Raw genomic sequence first — 11,156 nt, 5'->3', positions numbered from 1 at the left:
ACACATTGATGAAAATTGCCCAAAAGTTTTAGTCAGAGGGGAAACTCAAGTTCAGCCACCATGTGAAATTGGTGCCCACCTCCCAGGAGAGCAAAAATGAAAGAGTCAGACAAAGTCAGTTGTTAGCAGGAATTTGGACTCACTGTTTCTCTCCTATATGCCTGGTGGGAGAGGAAGTTGTTTCAAATACTGTGAAAATGTTCTGGCAACACTCACTACCTCCAGCATTTGGCAGGACTCACCACACCCACTGCCCCAGCAATTCCCCTCCTGGTTATATCCCCAAAGACACTCATACATATGTGTGCCAGAACATCCGGAGAACTTACTCATAGTGGCACAGTTTGCAAAATCTGCGTATAAGACAAATGCACGTGAGCAGTAGCGGAGGAGTGTGGTGTGTTTATAGGACAGAACCCTGTAGCCCTGAGAGTGGATACGCTACAACCACAAGAGCCAGTGGGATGACGATGGACATGATGTGGAGAGAGAGCAGGTGCAGGGAGGAGGCCCCTGTGACATCCCTTCCCTCAAAAGCTGACGGGACTCAGCTGTGGGGTAGAAATCTAGGTAGGGGTGAGTCGGGATGGGGCCAGTGTGTGACCAAATAAAACTGAAGAGGGTCCGCTGAGGACTGGAATGTTCTGTGAGTGTTGTTGATCGCACCTTCACCCTGAGAAAATCCACTGTATACATAGGATTTGTCCACGTCTCTCTGGGCATGTGAACCTTCATCTTTTCATCTATTATTAAAATTTTATCTTTGTAATTTCACCCCATTTCCTATTTGTTCTGGTTCTTTCCCAATTTTAGATTCTGAGGGTATCTCTCTGTCTGTCCTAATTATTACTTTCCCTAAATCCTGTCTGTATGTCAAGAATAATTCTTTCCAGGGTAAAACCTCAAAAGAACAAGCAGAAGCAGAAGTGGAGGAAGAGGAGGAAGAAGAAGAAGAAAGGGGAAGAGAATGCGGAGGAGGAGGAGAGCTAGTGGTTATACAGTGAGTCACCAAAGAGCAGGACTCTGTGTGGTTAAAGAAGCACATCATGGTCTCCTGTGGGGTCGTGTGGACATTAGGGACTCCCAGGACTCTGAGCAGGGTTAGCACAGCTCACAGGGGACAGTCTCCAGGCTTACCATCCCTGGGGCCCCCGTAGGAAGGACCGTGGCGTTTCCATCAGGGGAGAGACCAGCTTCCTGACCCAGTGGAGATGCTCAGCCTGCACCATCCTGGTGTCAGCCTGAAGTTGGGGGCAGGGGAGCCCTGAGGACGGTGCCCACGTGGGAATGGGGTGTGATTGTACAATGAATGGAGCGGGAGGGATGTGACGCAGCTGTGGGTTTCAGTTCACCCCAGAGAACAGCTGTGACTCGGAACTCAGACCCGTCCACAGGGAACATAGTCACCTTTTCCTGCCTGTTGTTCAGCTGCTCCTCAGGACCATCTGGTAAAATGCCAAATTACCAATAATCCCGCAGCGGCTGGTGGAGATTTGATTGGGGGGGAAAGTTGCTCCATTCAGAGACGTCCCTGACTCCCCATGCACAGAGTCAACCTTCCTTCCTGTGTCAGGTTTTAGCTGTAAGGAACCTGGTCCCAGCATACATCCATACATCCATCCATCTATTCATTCATCCATTCATTCATACATACATACATACATACATACATAGGTACATACATTCATCCATCCATTCATTCATACATCCATGCATTCATTCATCCATCCATCCATTCATGAATCCATTCATTCATCCATCCATTCATTCGTCATCCATTCATTCATCCAGCCATTCATTCATACATCCATGCATTCATTCATCCAACCATCCATTCATGAATCCATTCATCCGTCCATCCATTCACCCAGCCATCCATTCAACCAGCCATCCATTCATTCATCCATCCATTCTTCCATTCATTCATCCATCCATCCTTCCATTCATTCATCCATCCATTCATTCATACATCCATCCTTCCATTCATTCATCCATCCATTCATTCATACAGCCATCCATTCATTCATCCATCCATCCATTCATGCATCCATTCATTCATCCATCCATTCATTCGTCCATCCATTCATTCATTCACCCATCCATCCAGCCAGCCAGCCAGCCATCCAGCCATCCATCCAGCCAGCCAGCCAGCCATCCATTCACTCATCACTAATATGTAGTGAGGCCTCTGCTCCAGGCTTCCTGTCCGCCTGCTGCTTGTGTAATGGAGACAGAACACCCGCTTTCCAGCCTGGCCGTGTGGCTCAGGGTGAGGCTGGCCCAGGCACCAGGAGGCCCCAGGTTCCATTCCCTATTAGGGCACCTGCCCTGGTGTCTGACTGGATCCTCAGTAGGGGGCCTGCAGGGGGCAACAGATCCATGTTTCTACCTGCCTCTCCCTCTCCCTCCCTCTCCCTTCCTCTTGCTCTAAACGTCTTTAAAGCAAAGAAACTAATGAAAACCCCGCTCTCCTGGTGCGCACAGTGGGACAGGAAGGACCCAGGTGCCAGGGTTGCAGACTCCTCCCCGCGTGCAAGGCAGCCAATGGGCGTGTCTCTCAACATGGGTGCTCCCTCCCTCTCTCCCTCTCCTCCTCCCTCCCTTGCGCTCTCTCTAAAAGAGAGAAAAATCACTGGAAAAATATCCGCTAGTAAGAATTAACCTCTCCTATCTCTCCCTCTCTCTCTCCCCTCCCCACCTCTTCATATATAAAAGTTTATGTGTGTGTGTGTGTGTGTCATCTCATGTGAGTCTCACTTACTTGCATGTTGGATGTGCTCACACTTTAACGCCAATACAGACAGGACAGAGCAGGGCGGGCTGCGGCCACAGCGCTCGCTCCTGGCCTTCCATCCTCCCGCGGGGGCACCGCCCACCCCGAGGACCGGCCGCTGCAGAGGCTGGGGGCGGGGGGCGGGGCTGCGGCGTGAGCGGCGGCGGCCTGGGGCCCAGGAAGGGGCTGCGCAACCGGGGTCCCCTGCCTTCGCCTCAGCCCCGCCCCAACTCGACCCCGACCCCGACCCCCACCCTGAGTCAGGCTCAACACTGCCAGGGCCGCCCAGGCGTCGGTGGGCTCGGCCGAGGGGCAGGAGCCGCAGCGCTGGCTTTGGGCGATCACCAGGGTGCGGGGGGCACCACCCAAACTCAGCCGCCGGCGGGCGGGCGCAGTCCCAGCTCCACCCCCAGGGCCTGGGCCGCGTCTCCAGAAGCGCTCCCGCCGTGGCCCCGCGGCCGCCGCCCCCGCTGCTTGCTGGGCGCCGGGTCTGGGGCTGCGGGTCTCGGGGCACCGGAGCCTCTGCGGAGCCTCGCCCTGTTCCTGACTCCCTTCCCGCCTGCCCGCCCCGCGGCCACGGCTCACCCAGTGCTGACCTCCGCGCGGGGACCCCGGGCCCCCCGACAGGCCGTGGCCCAGGAGCCGAGGAGGGACTGCGGGCCGCGTCACGGCCGCAAAGGAGGGACTGGCGGGTCCAGGAGGGACAGTCGGGCGCTGGGGACCCGCCAAGGAGGCTGCGCGTCTTCCAGCATCTCTGTGGGTGAGTCCTGGGCTGGTCCCTCCCGCCGCCCCCTCCGGGAAGGCCTCCTGGTCGCCCTGCGCCCGCGGGGCCTCCTCGCGTCCCGGGCGCCGTGTCCCCAGAGGCGGGGGGTCCGGGAAGCTGCGTGCGCGTGGCCGTCTCCATGGACGCGCAGGGGACGGGTCTGCGCGGTGCGATCTCGAGTCCCAGAGACGCGGTCAGGGGACTGAGAGCGGGACCCCTCCATGTGGGGGGGGGGGTGTCTCCCACAAACACAGTCACCTCCTCAGCAAGTCGCCCCGCGCCAGGGCGCTGCCCTCGCTCCCAGCCTTCCCGCTGGAGGCCTGTCGGAGGAGACGCGGCTGGAGACGCCCCCGCCCCCCCCCGCCCCGCTCCGCCCCGTCCCCTGGGAACCCGCCCCTGGCCCCTCAGCAAGGCCGTCCGCTCTGGCTCCCGGGGAGGGGCACCCCTCTTTCTGAGAGAGAGGGGGGGCTGCATCAGGCTGAGCACAGTGTTCAGTGAGCAAAGGAGCCGCACGTACCAACCGTCCTGATGACAGAGGGGAGGCCAGGGCCTCCCTCACAGCCCGGAGCGCGTGGGTCCTGCGAAATGGGGGCGTGTGGAGTGAGCCCCCTGGTGCGCACCCTCCGGAGGAAGGCATTTCAAATGTGGGGACAGACACGCACCTGAGAGAGAAACAAACAAACCCCCACTTTACAGCCTTGGGGCTGGGCCGGGGCCGTGGCCTTTGGGGTCCACGTGCACGTGCTGCCCCCTGGGGGCGCCCAGAGGTGCGGGCGCAGGAGCCGCGTCCCTCCCGCGGGGGCGTCCGCACAGGAGACTCCCAACAGGACCGCGATTCAGGGGCCTCTTTACAGGCCCAGGAGCTCGGGGTGCGCCCCCCTCAGCTGACGGGCTCCGCACACTCCGGCTGCCCAGCAGGCGAGGAGCCGCAGGAGGCAGAGGGGGGGGGGGCTCAGAGGCCCCACGTCCCCGGGGTGTCATGGCCACGGGGCCCAGCGCCCCCTCCTCACCCGCACAGCCTCCCTGGGGGAGAAGGAAACCAGGTGTGGGGACCGGAACCCCAAAGGGCAGAGGAGCCCCCTGCGCTGCCCGCAGGCCAGAGCTGAGGCCCCGCAGCAGCACCCACCCCGCGGGGCCCCGCCCCTCACTCCTGGGAGGGCCCCCCGCGGGTCGGGGCCCAGGAGGGAGACGCCCCAGCACCAGGCCGGGCTCCTGGGCGGCGGGTCCCGCTCCGGGGCCTGAAGGGGCGACAGCGCCACCCCCTCTGCTGCGCTCAGCTCAGCGGGTCTGAGGGCCGCCCCCTCCTTGGACCGTCCTCAGGGGGAGCCTTTGCGAGGACGCCGGGCTGGGCTCCGGACGCCACGGAGGGGAACCCGGGCCGCGGGCCATCCACAGACGGAGCCTGACCGTGAGGGCTCGGCGGACGGGCCGCTCTGCGCGGGGGAGGCGGCGGGGAAGCCGGACGAGCGGCGGGAGACCCGCACAGGCCCAGCCAGGAGCGCGCAGCCCCGAGGGGAGGGGAGGGGGTGCTGGGGGCGGACGCACCCAGACAGGAGCGAGCTGAGCCCAGGAGCCAGGTGCCCGCCTGGGCCGCCCCGGCAGCTGCAGAGGAGGCTCCGGGGCGCCGTCCCCCCGCCGGGCCTCCCCTGGAGCTCAAGGCCAAGGCCCCCTGCAGCTGAGCGGCTAGCGACCGCGGGCGGCTGCGGCCAAGCGGGCCCGGCCACAGGGAGCCCCGGCCCCTGAGGCCCCTGCGAACCCGCGAGCGGCGGCGGCGCTGGAGCGCGTGGGCCTCGGGGCTGCGTGGGGAGCTGAGGGCCGCCGCCCGGCAGGAGGGGTTCCCGGTGGAAGCACCCCGAGACCAGGCTGCTTCTGTGGCCCCGGGGCCGGAAGGAGACTCGGGGACCCCTCGGCGCCCCGCTGCATCTCAGGACCCAGGGGCCCGCCTGGGGCGCCGACCAGTTCCCTCCGCGAGGAGGCCCGCAGCCTGGACCTGCCCTGCCGCGTCCTGTCCGCGTTTGGGGGGCGGGTCCCGGGACTCGGGCTCACCGCCAGTGCAGGGGCTCCTCCCGGGGGGTGCGGGGACGGGGTCACGGAGCAGAAGGCCCAGAATAAAGCGGGGGCACAGCCCCCACCCCGGGTCTCAAGGGCAGCAGCGGAGATGCAGACAGAGCCGCGCAGCGCCCCCTGCGGGCCGGGCCTGGGCAGCAGGAGGCAGCCGCCGCCCCAGGGCGCACAGGGACCCGCTGGCTCCTTGCTGACCTCAAACTGGGGCCGCCGGCGGGCCCCCCCAGGCCCTGGCCCCGGGGCGTCCCTATTCGCAGGGGAACCCGTGGGGGACGCGGGGCCCATAGCCCTGTAACGGGTGCCACCCGCACGGGCGTCCTCTGAGCCCCGGGCGCTTCCGGGCCTGAGGCGGAGGCTGTCCCTCCGGGGAGCGGGCTGCTGTGTTCCCGGGGCAGAGGCGCTGCGGCAGGTGCGGTGACCGGGCTCGGCCTCTGGGGACATAACTGGGACCGTGTCATTAGGAACCATCACCGGTTCCCACGGGAGAGCCGAGCCGGGAAGGCCTGGGAGCTGCGCCCCGCTGGGCCAGCAGCTGCTCCCCCCCCCACCCCCAGCTGGGAGAGTAGAGATGGTCCTCCTTTTACATCTTAGGGAGCCACATGGACACAGAACGCAGTCCCCACGCAGCTCTGCAGAGCATCCTCTGACCGGCAGGGAAGCTGGAGAGAGCCAGGCGCGGAGCTCACTGTCTGCCTCTCCGATGGGAAGGACAGTGTGGGTGGTGACGCCCCATGAGCACCACTGTCTGTCCGGGACTGGGAACCGCACTTTGGGGGGAAGGGGAGGCCAGTGCTGGGATGGGGGCGGGGCGGGGCGGGAGGCAGCAGGGCCCGTCCCAGAAAGAGGCTGGTGCTGGGAGAAAGGCCACAGCATGGCCCTCACCCACCAGCCAGGGGAGCGGGGCTGGCAGAGGTGCGTGGGGAGAAGGGAGGCCATGGCTGGTCCAGATGGACAAGGGCTCCTTTCTCCGCAGGCGGGAACTTTAAGAACAAAACATTGCTTCCGGGTCAGGCTGCGCTGGCATTTCTGGGGGAATGGTCGCTGAGGGCCAGGCCAGGGGGCAGGCGAGTGGTGGCACAGGCTGCTGAGTGGAGGCGATGGTGTCTGTCGCTCTCACAGCAGGAAGGGGAGACGCTTCTCTCCAACACTGTCCAGGGCCCATGTGTGTGAGAGCGCTGGGTTTCACTGGTTTTAGGAAAACTCGGCATTTCTCACAGGAAAACGCAGCCCCTCTGCAAGGTGCTCCTTAATTCTGTCCCAACTTGTATGTCAGTCATCTGTGAGTCTCTCCATGCCGCAGTGCCTGCTCCTTTGTGAGGGACCCACACGGCGTCTTCATTACAAGGTTACTTGTACTTGTCTCAGTGCCCTGAGTGCAATAAAAGCTGCTTAAAAATCCCTCCATGGGTGTGTTCTTACAACACAGGTGATTATTTTCTCAGGATAAATGCCCAGAGAGACATTTCTGTGCATAATGTGAGCACACTTATTACTGCGTCTTTCAATACATTTGCATTGATTTCAGGGAAGAAGAGAGGGAGGGACAGAAACATCAGTGATGAGAGTCAGTCATGAGCCTCCTGCACGCCCCCTGCTGGGGATGGGGAGGGTCACCAGGGCCTGTGCCCTGACCCTACATCAGAAGTTCACCTCCTGGTTCATAGGTCCATGCTCAGCCCCCTGAGGCCACCAGCCCCGAGGAGTGTGAGCACATTGAATGGCGGGGACTTTAGGGAAAAGCTTCCTTAGAAACTGTGTGCATCCACCTCCTTCCGCCTGCACCACAGGGTGTCTCCCTCCCTCTGCCCCCACTCCCTTCCTTTCCTCCATCTTCCCCAAACCCATGGATTTCCATTTCATCCCTGTTTCTCTTGTTCCACGTTCTCATTATTGTCCCCATGTGTCTGTCACACAGACAGGTGTTTGACATCCGCGCTTCTTCTTCCCACGTTGTCCCTCACGTGCTTCACTGGCGGATTGGGCTGTGGATGCTTTTAGACATTGGGCTTCGGAGCGAAGGACACGCAGCCCCCACGGGACCTGGTCTGACCCTCGAGGCCTCAGTGCTGTCGGGAGCTGGCCCGGAGCTCACAGCGGGGCCGGTTCCTCTCCCGTTGGACACGAGGCACCTCTCAGAGCGTCACCCTCAGACACGCCGTCCCGAGGCCATGACAAGGGAGACAGAGCCACACCACCCTCCCTGCGTCTACACACAGACACACACAGGCCGCACAGCTCATAGAGGACCACACAGCCCCCACGCGGGCTCATGGCAGCGAGGCCCCTTCTCTCCAGCTGCGCCCCATCCTCGCTGCAGGCGGCCTTGTCCCTGGACAGTCACTGAGCTGCCCACCCACAGCACTGCCCCCCTGACACCACCCATCCGATGAGCCTGCTTCCCCAGACCCTCCCCAGGTCGCCATCCAGAGCCCACCTCCTACATGTGCCCCAACTCCCCCTTCCCGCTAGGATGCCCCGTGGCCCCCGAGGGACGCCATCTCCCCCAGCAATGATGACTAACCCACCTCGCCTGCCCACAGGGCCCCCTGGGCTTTGGCTTAGGAACACTGGTCCACGGGGCCCTTTCTCTGTCAACATCTTGGTGCGTCTCTGAGTTTGATTCTGGGCCTGAGTTTGTCTCTCTGGAGTGTGAGGTTGACATGGACAAGTTTTATGTTTTCCTTCCTGGTTTCCACCTTTGGGTGTTGCTTTGAGAAATTCTCATCCACAACTGCAAACGCTTCACATATAATGTCCTCTGTGGGAGAGCATTCCAGGGCGAAGGGAAACGGGGCTGTTAGAGTGTTGGGGGGAGCTAAGGGGAGGAGCAGCAGGTAAGGGGTTCTAGGGTGGAATCTACAGTGACCTCCTCTGCTTTCTGTTCTCTAAGTACGTGCGGGGCCTCCAGGGAGCTGCGCCTGCTGGTTCAACAGACACTTTCTCTTGCAGGAAAGCCTGCTGTGCCTGCTCCTGTCACCGGGTCACCAAACACAGCACCGAGGTCCGGGGGATGCACACAGGAAGGCTGCAGGGAGGGGCGTTGTGAGCCCTTACACCCTGAGTGCGCTAACTCTCATCTCAGGTCATGCCTGTGCGCTCGGTGTCACATGCGTGTTAATTACAAGCTCCTGGGCAGCTGGGATTGAGGATCACCGAGACCCACACACACAACTGGCATCAGTGACACATGCAGCCCCGTGGCTTCCACGTGCAGACACGGTCACCTCCATCCGTCTGTGAGCCCACGTGGCCTGCGGGGCAGAGACTGGACACTGAGAGCATTCAGCCGGGCGCCGTCTCATGGGGCGGCTACACGACCCCCGGCGGCTGGATGACAGGTCCCTGAAGGGAAGTCCCTGCTCCGCACAGGAGCCACGTGTCAGGGGCGCAGTGGCCACGGCAGCTGGTGGCCGCCACGTGGGAGAAAGCGGTGCAGAGCGAGTCCTGGCTCACAGAATGTGCTGCTGGACAGACTGCTCCGCTGTGGGCGGGGCCTCAGGGCCAAGCACGCGGTCTATTTGCATAAAAGGGCCTGGCCTGGCAGGAGGGGGGGGGCGGTGGAGGGGGGCTCAGGGTGAGTGCTGTCCTGGGCACTGGAAGGTCTCAGGTGTGACCCCTGGTCAGGGCCTGTGGGGGAGGCAATCATCAGTGCTTCTCTCCCCATCCCCGTTCCTCTCTCTCTCCCGTCCTCTCTATCTAAATCAATAACAACATTTTTAATTAAAAGGAATAAAATAAAGGGCCAAGATGGCTGCTCCTACAGACATGTCAGGTGTCCGTGTGGGATGGGAGCGCTCACTCAGCTGGGGTGTAGACGCCACAAGAGGGGTCTGGGGGACTGGTGTCTTCAGGCACAAACTGCTCCCTGTCCCAGAGGGGACACCCCTGTCCCTCCCCCCACCTCCCAGGCTAAGGGCTCTCCCTGTGGGATTTCCAGGGTGAGCTCTCTTCTAGAAGGTCCCAGGGGCAATGCTGTGAGCTCAGTTTTGGGGCGCAGGATCCTCCTCATGGAGAGGGATTCTGGGAAGAGAAGAGGAGGCAGAGGCAGGGTCAGTTGGGATTCTCTCCCCGGTTTATCCAGAACAACCTTTCTCAAAGTGTGGTCCGTGGAACCCTGCAGTCTCTGAGAGCCTTTCCCGGGATGTGGGGTCAACACTGTTGGCAGGAGATGAAGGACATCCTGGCCTTTTCACTCCGCTGACAGGGGCGCTGAGGCCAAGCTCAGCACGAATGGGCTGACACCCGGCCTCCATCGTCGTTCCTCCCACCAGCACTGCCCTGCAGAGAGAAGACATACAGACAGAGAACAGAACCAGCTTCCCTTTAAACGACGCGGTGGAAGGAGGTGAAATTACTCTCTTCACTGAAGCCTCATCCTTCCATCCACAATATAAAACACCGTGGCCTCCGGTGGAGATGCCCCAAAGGTGAACGCGGTGCCTGCATCCGCCCACAACCACAGAACAATGACCCCCCTCCCCACAGCCGGCACTCAGAGCCCCTGGGATCAGCCCAACAGAACCTACAGCAGCCACAGACTCAGAGCCACAGGGAGCAGACTGCTGGCTGCCGGAGGGCGGGGGACTGGGCAGAGCAGGTGGAGGAGGAGGAACTACAACACGGTCCCTACAGTGTGGTCATGGGGGGGAAAGCACAGCACAGGGAACAGTCACTCATGTTGTAACAGCTGCATGTGAGGTCACATGGTCCTACATGTATGGGGCGATCCCTGTATAAGTTCTATGAATGTCTAACCACAGAGTTGTCCACTTAACTAATACAATATTGTACATCAAGTGTAATTGAAAAATAAAAAAAATTTTTAAAAAGAAGATATATACATATATCTTGCTTTCATTACACAAGTGGATTAATGTCTTAACTGTCTTTAATAAAAATGGAGGATTAAAATAACCTTATGTGATGACCTGGGAAGTACACAGAAAACCCTCTGACACATCCCAAGTGTCATGTACCAGGGAGATCATGTGTGTGAGCGGGGCTAGCCTCTTTCTCATGGGATCCCATGTTTACTTTTTAAAAAATTTCATTTCAGAGAAAAACTGAGAGGGAGAGAGAAACAGAAACATCCATGATGGGAGAGAACCATGGACAGGCTGCCTCCTGCACGCCCCGAACTGGGGATCCAGCCTGCAACCCAGCAGGTGCCTCACCGGGAATGGAACCCTGACCACCTGGTTCTTCGGTCCATGCTCAGCCACTGAGCCACTCCGGCCTGGCCCATGATCATGTAACAGAATGAATGACACAGACACTAGGATTGCTGAGATTGGGTGAACTGGCACACACTTTCTCAAACGGGAACGTGAGCTTCTCCCTTCAGGACATGTCACCTGGCAGGGGACAACGGACAGGCCTGATGTCTTGATGAAATGTGAGCCCCCGAGAGAAAACCAGAAGTTGGAACAGGGGTGTCCCACCACGTCAGCGAGACCCTCCCCAGTGCGGACACACTTTCCTAGGGGCTCTGTGGGAACAGACTCACATGTGAGCTTTGATGCCGGTGATTAATGCACCAGCACGGGGAGGGCTCTG

The sequence above is a fragment of the Plecotus auritus genome (assembly GCF_963455305.1).
Source record: "Plecotus auritus genome assembly, chromosome: 10".
Taxonomy (NCBI): domain Eukaryota; kingdom Metazoa; phylum Chordata; class Mammalia; order Chiroptera; family Vespertilionidae; genus Plecotus; species Plecotus auritus.
The sequence above is the reverse complement of the archived record's forward strand: the minus strand, read 5'-3'. Positions refer to the sequence as shown.